Raw genomic sequence first — 14612 nt, 5'->3', positions numbered from 1 at the left:
ATATGAAAGGAAATGGCAAAAGTACAGCTTCCTAACTTGGCTATTTAAAAATACAGATTGAAAAAATAGTATAGTGAATTAAAATAAACCAAAATTCTTTATAGTTATGCTTGCTACACTGGAATGTCATAATAAAGAATAAAGGCATATCTAAATAAGTTCAGCCTTTAGAGGAAAAGGCTCAGGAGGGACATCACTGCACCTGCACCTAAAGAGGGAGAGCAGCAAGGTGAACAGAGTGTGTCCCATGGGCACACTGAATGTGCATGGCCAAGGGTGCAGGATGCATGATCTTGTGGATAAAGGGAGTGAAAAATAACCCCAAGGGCAATTAAAGATAGGAATAAGGACTCAAAGCAGTTGTAGGATCTTTCCTTCAAATATTTAAAATTTGAATTGATGAGTCTTTGAACAACCTGCCCTAGCAGACCCTGCCTTGAGCAGGAAATTGGGCTGAATGACCTCCACAGGTGCTATCCACATTATTTTGTCTACAGTTCTGTTATTTTCCAAACAATTTTCATTTTTAGCCTCTAGAAACAGGAACATCACTTAGTGAGTATAACCAGCTAAATCCATGACCACTTTCAGGCAATGAAATTGGGATATGCATATTTTGATCCTATCGAAAGTAACAAGTCTCCAGCTGACTTCTAACTAAAAGAGCCAAGCAGAGGCTTGGATTCTAAATCAATAGTGAAAACCGATCTACAAAGGCTTTTTTTTATGCCTAGAAGCAGAAGTTCTGATGAAAAACACATATAGGATATTATGATGAACAATTGCTGCTGTGGTATTAAATAAGATTAATACATGTAAAAAGTCTCTTATTTCATTCTCACCCTCACAGCAGCTCCTGGTGCAGTCTGAACTGAGATATTTCACCTACATTGTGCCTGCTGTCTTGTGGTTGTGGATGTTCTGGGGGATGCTGCTCCATGTGGCTGCCTGTGCTTCAGCAGAGATTTCCAACATACAAACTCAGCATCTTCAAGAATTTTCTCGCAGAGCTCTCTTCAGCCTGAGGTTTCTTGACTTGACTTTAAATAATACTAGTGCTGCTGTTGAGTTCTTTAATCACTTCCACGACTTATTGGCACAAACTTGGTGCATACATCCCCCTTCTGTGTATTTTAATGTTACTGGATCTCTCAAATCATGAGGCAGCAGCCCAAGAGGTGACTTAGTTCTTCTTTCACTCACAACACAAATTCTGCAGTCAGTGAACTCTACATCTGGCAACTGATAAATAATGTACTAACCTAACTAAAAACCAGGGTGTAGCAGACACAGCACAGGCTGTGAAGTAGCTGTGCTTTCTTAGTTTGATTTGAGCTTTGAGGGAGTGCAGTAACCTCAGTGTCACCAAGACATCAGCAGCACAACCCTCAATTAACTTATTGTTTCCACAGCAAGAAGCAAAAGCAATGCTGTTTTTGAAGATATTTCAATTTCTCTAACCCAGCAGTGCTTCAAAGCAGAGCAATGGTCTGAGAGGGACCAGATGCTGATAGTGGCTTTCTCCCAAGAGTGGCTCAAACATGGTCGAAGGATGAAGTGTGGAAGTACTTTGCAGACACTTATCACTTGTGTATGGGTGATAGAGCTACATCTGTGTAAACCACAGGCATGAGTTTCATTGATTTGGATGGGTAATTTATTTCTGACTCCGCAAGGCAAACCCATGGGGACCAGCAGTCAATACCAGTAGAAGTGAATTAGCACAAGAATGCATATCTTTTGGGTCAGTGGGCAGAAAAAATAGTTATTATTCCTATTAGCTCAGATGCTGGTGGAAAAAGAAAGGAAAAAGTTAATGTCAGCTGCAGGATCTATATATGGTATTTCTACTTTTTCTTTGAGGAATTACAAAATCTGCCACTATTCTGTTTGGTGGGGTTTTTTTGTTCTTTGTTGGGTTTTTTTAATCGTATTTATGCATTTTAAACAGGAAGAAATAAGAGAATAGGGACAGATCTAGTCCCTGCTCTCGTCTCACCTTCTTCATGCATTGTGTAACTCCCTAATGGCTGAGCACCTGCTCAAGACTCCTCATTGTCAGTGTGTTCAGGTCTCAAGGGACAAGACCCACGGCTAACATTCAAGACAATATATTCCTGTCTATGAATAACACAAAGAAATTAATCCTTTTTTTTTTTTCTTTTGCCTCTCACATGGCCTTAATGAAGATTTTGCAACCCTGTCTCCCCAGGGCAATGGATACCATCTAATATCTTAATTTAAATATTCTCCCCCTGCTTTAAGCCCAAAACTGAAATCTGAAAACCAGGAAAATTGTTCACTCCAGGCTTACCAAGCAACTTACAAACAAGTTTCTGCGAATAACTAGAGCTTTAAACTAAAAAAGCCACAGCATAAAGCGGAAATACGGCCAAGCTTAGAGGTCTTTACCTTTATAGGGATGCTGGAGTCAAGGCACGAACCTGATGAAACTTGATATAAAAGACTTTTAAAACCAGGACAAAACCTATTTTTACAGCATTGTTCCCATGTGAAGTAGATAAAACTTTCCACTTTCTTCCTGCCCCACTCTCCATGCTCCCAAATGTCTTTCCACCTCTCACAAGAGATAATTTTTCCCACTGGAAGATGTGAGCTTTGTGGGGAGCTTGTAGCTTCTCCCCTGGGAAGGAAGGAAGAGCTCCTGATTAGCTCCTCCTTTTTGCTCTCATTCACTTACAGATGTGGCAAGATTTCCAGAAGTATATCTGGCCTTGAAATATTTTGAAAATCCATTAAATTCTGTGCTCCAAGATCTATGCTGGATGTAGTCTTGGAAATCCTGCTGGAGAGTACGTGCAGCCCTTCTCCAGCAGCACTTGACTGCTCCATCTCAGGTGACCAGATTTCCTCCAAATTATTTCTAGACATCTGTAATATTTCTGCATTGCAAGAAAGCACAGAAACAGCCTGTCCAGAAACACCTGTCCAGGGTGCGGTTTTGTTTTAGGCACTCTTGCCAAGAGCAGGGATGTGAATGTTGCTGCTCACATGAGTAGAGACCTCAAGTCATTGTGCTTTTTCTGGTGAAAATAGTAACATGCTTCAAGCACATATGGACATCTTGGTTCAAGCTCCAACTGGCATTTTTGCTTTGTTAGGTGATAGGTTTGAGTCCCAAGTTCTTATTGATAAAAAAACCCCAGTTTTTGTGGGAGTGAAAATGGATATCTAGACCAAGATTTGGGCCTCATTTCAGCTGTCTAACTGGAATTTTTCTGTGATTCAACTCTAGGAAGCAAATGAAGCCAGCTGTAATAGAGTTGGAAGGAAATGGGCAAGAATTAGAAAAACAGACATGAATAAATTACCCCTTTTCTCCTGTTCTTTCAAAGATTACAAATATTTAGAGTGCCACAAATGTCACATCATCAAAAAGCTCAAACTCAGCAGGTACTCAAGGTAACCCTCCCACTGGAAATGTAACAGGCATCCAGGTAGAAATGATGCTGTGTGGCCTCACAGTCACTAATCCTGGTAGACAAGCAGGATGCAATCAAAATAGGAAGACCATAAAAAACTGATGTGCTGGTTGAAATTATTTATCCAAGCAACTTGATGAATACCTATAAATAAGAAATACAATAACAGTGACTGGAGTTGGCTCAAAAATTATCCACAATTAATAAATCGACCCATCCTATGTACTGTGTTATTTTCCCTGACATTTTCACAAGCTACAAATCTGATAATACAATTAAATGACAAGTTCAATCACTTCTTTATTTCATGTATATGTATAATATAATATTTTATAGCTATATTACAGAAATGACTGTTTACTCACGTTATATCTTCCCCAGCATAATTCAGAGCTTTGCTTGCCTAAGAAATTACTTGTCTGCATTTTGATTAAAAAAGCAAAACCTCATTGTTCCTGTGGCAAATGAATTCAGTCTTTAAATGAAACTCATTGTCACATCCTTTTCTATGAAGCAAAGGCATTCAGCTTCTGGAATGGCTTTAACCTCCAGCACAGCACTTTTGTGTCTGTATCTGATCCACCCATAATTCATCCCTCTTCCAAAGCTTCGTCAGTGTTTGTGCTCTGTACTTAGTTCCCAATGAACTGGCTATAACACAGTAGTTACAGCTCCCTAGAAAATGACACACAGTAACTCTGTCAAGTTTTTTATTAGCTTGGATAGGTCTTTTATTTTAGCAATGTCTTTTATTACCTCGGATAGCTTTGAACTAGTTCTGAAGTGGATGAGTGAAGACCTGGAGATCCAATTTTATATTGAGAGCCATTAATTTTTTTTAACCACAACCCCTTGATTATTGATAGGCTTTTGTTCTTTACAGTCATTGCACTACACATTGTTTCAAGTGAATCAGAGCACACAAACTTTCACAGGCACCTGCTGGAGTTTGGATGGGCCTTAGCAATTAGCCAGCAGAAGTCCTCTGACTTTCAGGATGCAAGAAGCATCTGCTCTTGACCAGAAGCTACTCTGATCCTTTCTGTTCCATTATTTCTCAAAAACAATCCTAAAATGGTGTAGAGAAAGGAAGAACATGTAAATCTCTACTTGTGGTTACCCTTTTGCCCATTAGTTCCCAGGTACACACAAACCCAGCTCATTTGGAATAGTTTAGCATTCCACCTCCATAACTACGTCAATCAAGATGTACTCCATCAAAATAAATTAACAGGAATGAGGGAGTACAATGAGGATCAAGCCCTAGAAGTGGATAAACTAGAAAAAAAAAACAAAAACAGAATTTAATTGAAAAGTCAGTATCAAACATGGTGTAAATACTTGCCAAAATCATGTAATTCACCCTTATCCAAATTTCCTCTGCCTAGTGACTTTTATTTTCATTTATATGCCTTCAGTTACACTTTTAGGACTTCAACACTTGTTAAATTTGAACTGATCTCATAATCTGGATTCCTTGACCAGCATAAAATAAGAAAATGTGTCTTAGAAGAAATTTTGGAAAATGAACAATAAATTAATTTGCTCCCTTTTTCTATCAGAGACTTCTTTACATTATCAAAGTACTTAAGTAATCTAAAGGTTTAAAATTAAAGCAGATTGCAAAATTTTTGATTGCCTTTTTTCTTTACAAAAAAGTGCTGAGAATACAAAATTTCTCTAATGAACCGCAACACCTTACAAATCCTTACAAGTTCAATCGTTCAAAGAGGGTTTATTTTTTAAATTCAAAATTAAAAGCCAACAGGATTTAAAGTTTTAGTCCTTTCAAACTTTTAGGTCTCTGAAATCAGCCTATGACTATTACTTGATAAAATTGAAACCTTTTATATGAATCAGTCATTTATGAATCAAACAAAACTGTATTAATCAAAATTTTATTTTGTGTTAGAATTCTCTTGGCATTGGGCTATGGCATGTAATGTTTTCCTCTATTTTTCCTTGGATTGTTTGGATCTTTGTGGCCTCCAGAGACCCACATCACAGGATAAACATTCTTGCTACTGTTAATATGACGATCAATTGCAATGATCCCCAGATTTGTCAAGCAGTTGAATAAATAGAAATAGATGTATTCCCAAGATCTGCTTGGAAAGGGTTCAGCTGTAGACCTGGCAACACAACAAGAAGTCTCATTTTGACTTGAGTGCTAAAAACCCTTTTCTGTTTCTTACTCCTGATGCCCGTATTGCGGCCATGACTTACAAGGTATGCAGTGAAAGAGCAAGGGAATAGCTTTAAACAGAGAGAGAAGGTTTAGATTCAATCTTAGGAAGAAATTCTTCCCTGTGAGGGTGGTGAGGCCCTGACACAGGCTGCCCAGAGGAGCTGTCGCTGCCCCATCCCTGGAAGTGTTCAAGGCCAGGTTGGATAGGGCTTGGAGCAGCCTGGTCTATGGAAGGTGTCCCTGCTCATGGCAGGGGACTGGGGCTAGGTGATTGTTAAGGTTCCTTCCAACCCAAACCATTCCTTGCTTCTATGACAGAGCAGCAGGGCCAGGAGCTGGACAGAGCACCTGCAGAAGGCCCCCAAGGATCTGGATGGTTGTGGTCAATGTCCAGATGATGCCAAACATTTTCCTTTCTCAAGAGAAAAAGTGAGTGGTGCTTGGCAGGATTTGTACTGCTCTGCAAGCCACCTCTGATCACAATACATCCTAATGAGTTTGCATTTAATTCTTCAGACTGAGAAGTTTCCACTATCCTTATGAACTCTGTAGTCAACATCTCCCAGACAGATTACACTTTCCTGCTAAAAAATTCATACTGTAGGGATCAGCTGAAGTTAAATATAAGGGAAGCAATACATTACCCTGGGATTGGACTCATCTTTCAAACAGGCCATTTGCTGGGTAAGGTTTCACAGGGTGAGTAAAGGAAGCAGAGTATGGACTAACTGGGCATCCCAGGAGCTGCACATGGCATGTGGGGTAAGGTCATGGTACTCCAGGGATGTCTCCTGCTGCACCTGAAGGGAGAGAGGGACAGACTGCTTTGGAAATGTTACTGGTTTTAACCAAATACCCTTTAAAATAAGCCTGGAAGCAAATTATGAAATATGGGGGAAAGGGCATAGATGGGAAAGTTTCCATAGTTTTTTTGAAAAAGCAGACTATATATGAGTTGCAATGAGTGAAGGGAAAAGCCAGCATCCTTGGGCAATCCTTGATGAATCCATGGCCATTCTCCTGGGCTGGGAAGAGAAGGTCTCAGAGCTCATGAAGACACCTCACTGCTGCTTCTACTCCTGCCCACAAACTTGTTCCTGATCTTCTCACTGAAATGAGCCCAGAGGGGTTCAGCCAGCTCCCCAGGATGGCACAAAAGCAGGAGGGGTAAAACACAGCAGGCAGTTGGTGCTGAGCCCCAAGAATGCCCATCCCCACCCTGCTCCGCTTCCTCCCATGGCTTTATCAGCTCCACAGGAACATCCTGTGCCCTCTTTGGCCCATTACTGCGTCAGAGGGAGAGCACATTTGTTCCATTATCAACACAGTGATAAGAACCTGCAATGTCACAAACAGGAGCTGGAGCTAAACCTGTCTGGGAAGACAAATTCCTTAACTGTTCGGTGCTGAAGGACATGGTAGGTAACATTAACTTGGCTAATTGTTTACTTGCTTAGCTAATCTAACATAATCTGCATTGATTAGATTTTGATTTCATGCTGGATGAGTATACTGCTTGTCTGTGCCTTTCAGTTAATTTGTGAACCGTACCAAAAAGACATTTTTATAACACGTTTAACGCTCCAAAGCTACTAGGGAACAGCAGCGGGAGTGAAGGAGGACAGCTCTGCTGGTATTAAAAGGGTCATTAAACTCAGCATTAGGTAAAGGTCTTGTTTTGGGTTGCGTTCAACGTGCCTGATTAAAAATGAAGTGTAAGCAAAAGGCATTGAAGAGAAATATTCAAATGCAAAGTACAGCGTTGGTCCTTGCGTGTGTAACAATACAGAGTTTATGGATGCTCCCTCTCCTATTCAAGCTCCTTCCATAGTCCTTAAAGATCTCAAAACCTCAGTTCATAGGCTCAATATACTAATGGTTTAAGGGTGAAATTTTATAACGAGCACAACAAGACTGCCATGTACTTAATAAATCCTAAACATTCACAGAGAAGAACAGAGGTACTTTTAAGCCTAATAAAATCTATAAATATATAAGTTTTTGATCACTTTTCTGAGTTTTACTGCCATGGAGCCAGAAAGTTTCCCAAGAATTTATTTAAAGCATTTATTGCTTTCAACAGACGAACGAAGAGCACAGAATTTGGCCTAAAGGAATTAAGTCAACTTTGATGGAGGCAATCTGCAGAAATATAGATTTATTTCATTTAATGTTACAGAATTTTGACATATAAACAATACTTTCTCTGGAACAGGAGTTTAGAAGTCCTGTTCTGTCTAAAAATAGAAAAGCTTGGATGCTTCATGGGCTTTTAATAGGTGATGAAGTACACAGCCATCACCTTGAACCCTCCAGTTGAAATAGACTGATTGTGACTAAAAGTAATTTCTGTCTGACAGCTCATGTGAAGAGAGTTACTTCATTTCATAACAAATGTGTGGCCAACAGCCTAAAAATTATTATCACAATTTAGCAAATCCATTGGCAGTTCCGGGAGCACCATAGATAGATGGAAGTCAATCCTGCCCGTCCGGGGCTGAGTGAAGTCAAGGTGGGGTAGGGAAAAAATCCGAAGAAAGTCTACAAAGGTTGTCATGCTTCTGTGGAAGAGCTCACAAATTTAATTGTTCGAGCCTCTCTGTAGGAGTGAAATTTACCAATTTCTACAGACAAAGATGCTGGCTGGCTAATTATGATTTCTGTTCCATAGAGCTGACTTATCTGGTATGCAGAAAAAACCCAGGAAAATGAACATTTTATGTCATGACCATTTGGGAAGGAGATGATTTTCTTCAGATAATAACATACCTTTTTCTGTCTTAGGAGGGCAATGCTAGCAAATGCCAAAACCAAGGTTCAGTTGCGTGGCTCAGTTAAATCCCAAAATTAGTTTGGGTGAGCCAAGCCACATTGTCTGAGATTGCTCTTCTGCAACTGCTGAATGACAAAGACTTTCCAACATAGCTTCTATTACCTAATTCAATATACATTCTTCTATTCAAATAAAACTGAAGAAGCTGTGAAGCAAAGAAATAAGCCTATATTCATCCAAATTTTAAATTATTTTTGCTCATATTTGAGGAAAGTTCACTGCCTTTCCTGGAGTAATTGATGTGTTTGTAAAAAAGGAATTTAAAGGACTCAGAAAGCATGTTAATGAAATGTGGATTTCAGCTCTTCTAAATAAATGTGCCAGGCAAATTGTTTTCAAACAAATCCATTCTGGAACCTGAAATGCAAAGCAGTTTCTCTGTCCAATCACAGCTAAAAGTATTCATATAATTTAGCAATAATAATCAGCTATTAAATAATATTTAAGAAGTAGCCATTGCCTATTAGTGACAACCCTGGGAAGGGAAAGCTGGTGTGAATTAAGGCTACTGGCAAAGGATGCTTTCAGCTTTATTGTTCCAGCTAATTCTCATGGTGGCACTGCTTCATGCTGTTGTACTATACATACAGAATATGGGAGTAAATCCAACGAAGGCACACTTGGAAACCCTTATTTTACTGCTGGGGTTATTGCAGCTCATATAGTACAAAGAGTCCAACAGGATAGCTATTCATGGACACACATTAAAAAGAGCTAATCTTGATAAATCAAAGTAAATTATTACTGTAGCATGAGATTTTATATGTGTGTATTTATCTATCTATTCACATGCATAGATAATAAGGATCTATGGACTGATTTTTTACAAAAAACTGTTAAGATAGTTCTATGTTAAGGAGAAATTGTATATAATTGATGACTGAATTATTTATTTTGAGTTGAGGAAACTAAATTATGGACTTTTCTTTTTATTTTTTTTTACATCAGAGTATGGTCAATATTTTTCTCCTTGTGCAGGTCCCATTGTTTCTTGGTCAGCTCAGTTTCTTTGTTGTTGCATGGGACAAGTTCTGTCCTTTGGTAAGAAAAGCAGAATTGATTTCAGTCAGAAATAATGTGTGTGTGCACCCAAGAACTGGCTTTTTTTCTGCACGAAGCAACCACTGCTTTATGCCCCATATTTTCAAAAATGCAATAATAGCATTGCATCATCTAAATCAGGAATGTGTAAATTATCCCAAAAGCTGAGATGCAGGAGAGCAGAACACCTTCATCAGGTCAAGAAACATGATTATTTCCATGGCTACCAGCAGCTCTTAATTGCCATAATAGGCTCTTATTCAGGGAGAAGTAGTTAGGTTTGCACAGAAGAGTGAATATGTACTTTGTAAGAAAACCATTAACTACAGAGAAAAGTTCTCAAAGTACAACTGAAATATGGAACAAAATACAGGCAGCTGTTTATCATCTCCAGGAATAGTACACAGGGTGTTCTCAGTCATCCCTGTCTTCCAAAGGGAAAACAACACAAATATCTTGTTAAAATCTCTTAATTACTGTAATATTCCTAATTACCAACTCAACATAAATAGAAGTATTAGATCTCCAGTTCCCCATCATGTGGTTCCTATTGATTTTTACAACAAAACTTCCAGACAATCAAAACAATGTTATGTAAAAATAAGCCACCTCTGCTTGTGGACTCTCTACTGGCTCCCAGTTTGTTACCACGAGAAAGCTATTCCACTGAGGATGTGGGGAAACAGTGAATGTCTACAACTGTGACACTGAAACGAATAATAGCTGACCTTCATAATAAATAAGGTAAAACATGGGCTCATTTGGCCTAGCCTACCTAAAGATTAATTTTTGAATCTTTCATTCCCAGAGGCTAAAAGTGTTCTAACTTTAGGTAACATGCTTCTAAAAAATGTTTTATAGTATTAAAGGTACTTCAAAACAAATATTGCAATCAAAGCACACTGCAACTGTTAATATCTGGAATGTTTTATGAAGGGACCAGTCAGTTTGGCAGTGCTTTGTGGTGTGATTTAAACCTGTGCTGGAAAGCTGCAGATTTTAATGGTAGGGACAGCAGCTGTCTGAGGACAATGGCTCTGGGGTTCAGCCTTGGAAGCTTAGAGAAGAAGCTAAGTTTGTTTTTAGTGGGCTGTGTGTGGAGAAATGCTCACTTCACCACCAATGTTTTTCAAGAAAATAGTGTTCTAGGATCATAGAATCATAGAATGGAAGGGACCTTATAGCTCATCCAGTTCCAACCCAGGTGATTTTGAACACTAAAAAGATATTAAGCTGTTGAGGGAATCATAAAATTTGAACAATGCATTTGATCTTTCTTTTTAAAAATATCACAAATCCATTGGTTGATGTGAGATTATTGAAAAACATGACTATACTCCCAACCCCAAGCCAAGACTGCCTTGTCTTTTCAAATTTTGAGCTCATCAGAGCATAGAGCATCTTACTATTCTGAACTTACATGGTTCCTGGCAGAATGCAGCCCCATTTTTGACTCAGTTTTTAGCTGAGTTTTATCATAACAAATAACAATAGCAGCAGTGGGAGTTCAGTCTTTGAGGGGGGAGGTTGCAGTGAATGTTTCTCATCTATTTGCTTGTTGGGAAGGGCCACTGCAGACAACATCAGTGTCTAATGCTTACACAACTGTAAGTTTAAATTTTACAGGATCTCTACACTAAATTTCACAAGTGCCACAAAGTGGATTTCAGGATAGGTTAAAAGAAGAGCAATTTTCCTCATTGTGAAACAAAAGCACTGAAGCACCTGGTGATTGTAATACAGAGAAAAGATGGTACTGAGTGACACAGCTGTCTCCCAGGTCTTGAAAGGAAATGCAATGTTCTTTGGCTTACCTAGTGCTCACTTGGGGCGTTCAATTTAAACAGTCATTTCAGAGTTTTACAGAAGACAATACAAAATTCTGTGCAATGATAGACAAGAGCTTTTGAAGACAAAGAGCAAACAGACGGGGAATCCTTTCAGGCTCACAATATAGATAAAAGGACATTTTTGTATTTCCAAATGATACTCAAGGCTCAGGTGTTGCAGACAATACAAAAATAATGTAATATTGCTTCTCTCCAATGCACTTTTACTTCTGGAGTTAGTTCACCTATATTGATTCACTGATGGTTCTTATTCTCTATCAGCTTCACACACCCCCTTTTTTAAGAGGTCAGTGCACAATATAAAGATAATACTGAACATAGGAGAAAAAAAGTAAGGCTATTTGTGAGACTCGAGTTGAAATTGCCTCCTTGCTCCATTTAGTTCTTTAAGAACATAAAGCAGAAAATTCTTTCATGCCTTGTTTCCATTGTCTGTCATATTTGATGACTTTTCTCCCAAAACAAATAAAGAAAACATAACCGTACCAATGAAGTTTTAATCAAGTATTCTGCATATTGGTTGTGGAAGAGGAGAAATTTGAAGGAAAAAGAAAAAGGAATAGATATACCTGGTCCTCCCATGTAACAGACAACTACTGTTTCCAAGAGTTTTATTTATACACATTTTTCAATGGCTTCAGTGGAAATTCTCTTGAGGCATAAATTCAGACCTAAACCTTAGAAGAAAGTTTATAAAGTCAAAGGTGGTTCCTGCAGGCAACACACACTGTTTAGATTAAATTGTGCCCAATGAGCAGGGCCTCAGTGCTGTGATTTAGAGCTGATACAACCATGTTGGCATCAGTGGGGCTCTTTACACGGACCTCATGAGCCTTTGGTCAGTCTTCAGCATGTGAGTGGCCTGGGAAACAACAGCCACAGACTGACACTGATTATCCAAATGGAATGTAGAGCAGATGACAAAAACAGGCATGTTAATTCTGCTGTTATGCCAGAATTTGAAAAGTAGTAGTGCTAATCTTAGAAGCTGCTCCCTAGGGAGTTTCCTATCTACCTTCTTAAAACATTGTCCACCATCAACAAATTCTTTAAATCATTCTTTTAAAAAATTGCTTTTTCTTGCTTTCTTTATAAAGTAAATTGTAATGGAAGGTAATCAATCATTCTTAAGTTGAACCTCAGAACTGGACACCCACTTACAAGTGGATCAACAAAATGAAATACAAAAGTACACTCTAGTCAATCACAGAGACCAGAATAGGGAGAGAGATTGCTAAATAAAGGCAAATCAAAAAAGAGAAGTTTGATGTATTTTTTAGCAGCATATTCATTTTTCAGGTTATACATTGATAAAGGTCACTGGTGACAGTGACTCGTTGACTGATCAAAGGCCATCAAAGTCAGCAGAAGTCTCCACAGGGAGATCTTCATTTGATCCCTGTTGTCAGGTCCAAACCAGTAATTTCCTTTCATAGACTTTGTCAGTGTGAAATCTGCTTTGACTGTGGTGAGTTGAAGAGCAGCCCCCAAGACCCATCAGCATCCTCCAGGCCAGGCCCTTGGGTAGAGGGGAAGGCACTTTCAGGGGTATGAAGCAAGACAAGACCAGTATGAGAAAATGGATCAGATTGGTAGAAAGACTAAGATAGCTTAGGGGCATATAAGTGAGTAAGAAATGAGACAAATATGTACTCAAAAATAAATATTTCTTTTTTTATCTAGAGGAACCCAGAGCCCAGGAGAGTTGCAGCCATCTGATTTTTACAGAGACCTTTCATAGTATCACATTACCCTCCTGCTTGTAAAGAACATTTCAGTCCTCCTTCTTTGGCCTTCAGTAGAAAATGTTAAAACCAGACCTGAAATTTGTCTTGAGTTGAGCATAATGTAGCTCTGACACTAGCTGGGAATTTTGACCAAATACCTGCATACAGATTATAAAGACAAAGAATTGCCCTGTTCCTTTAGCATTTCCCGACCCTTTCTCCTTTAAATGGCAACATTTTATAGGTTCTTTCCCCTTTTTTATTCTTCATAAAACCACTTTCAATCCAGCATAATTTTCCAGGCAAACTGTACACTTGTCAGATCACCTGATTAAGAGCCCTGTATTCATTACTATGAAAAACAACACGCTCACTGAATCATTAAAAAGCAGATTGGTTAGTAATAATAATCAGTTTCCTGCTAATAAATACAGCTCAGCATGCCTAATTCTGTGTCCTACTCAAATACCAACAATGAAGAATTTAGCTTTTAAAAAGTACATTACTGAATGTACTATTAGTGCATCGGTCTTTGTAAGGAACATTACTGCTGTCTTTAAAGGGCAGCCAGTTCATGTATTAATTATGTCACTCAAAGAGTGCACTGATTTCTTGAAAATCTCTTCATGCATAAAAGCAATTTGAATATTGCATATGGCTCAACCCTCTCAATCAACTTGAACACAAAGAAAGACCAAAGAAGTACTTGAGTTCAAGAGCTGGCATCAGGAATAGAAGAACAAGTTAATGAATTCAGTGCACTTCTCATCACCACATGTCTATGGAGCAAACCCCTTCAGGGATACATGGCAAACCTGGCCAGGAGGAACAAGCTAGCATGGTTATAGAGCAAGGCTGCAGAGGGATCTCATCAGACATCAGGATATATTTTGAGGACTTCATGGAGAAAATGGTGGAGAAAGATTCATAGGGAGAGCTTGGATGTCACCATGGGGTTCAGCAGCAACACAGTTACATCAGTGAGTTAATTTCCAATTGCATCAAAAATACTGAGCAATTCATGTGTTAGAGTACATGTACTGTGCAACAGATCTCATGTTAAAATTCCAGCTATATTCAGACTGTTGTCAGCCTTTAGTTGTATCGTAAATCAAGTCTAGACGTGATTTTCTTGCTTAAATAAGAAATTTTGGACAATAATTATTCTTTCTACTGCTTTCAACCTCTGTCTTTCTTTGGAAGACAATTTTATCTTCCAGCCACCGTCCTCCCAGCCTTATGCAAGGGAAGCTCCAAAACCTATAAAAATCACTCCAAGGAAAGAGCTGTATCATCCCCTCCTGCCTTTCTAATAAATTTTTATTTCTACAACAATATTTATAAAGAAATCCATCTGTAGGGATTTTCTCAACAGGGGTCAAGAGAATTTCACATCCTGCAGCTGAAAAACTTCACTCTGCTAGAGGTTCAACTGAAAGTACCTGGGGTTCGGGAGTGCTATCAACAATTATTCTGTGGAACAAGTGTGCTCAGTGAAAATCCTTTGAAGAGGAAAAAGGTCAAGAAATC

Source organism: Onychostruthus taczanowskii, unplaced genomic scaffold (assembly GCF_017590055.1).
Source record: "Onychostruthus taczanowskii isolate IOZ18803 unplaced genomic scaffold, ASM1759005v1 scaffold14, whole genome shotgun sequence".
In the NCBI taxonomy this organism is placed as follows: domain Eukaryota; kingdom Metazoa; phylum Chordata; class Aves; order Passeriformes; family Passeridae; genus Onychostruthus; species Onychostruthus taczanowskii.
This window is presented reverse-complemented; position numbering follows the sequence as displayed.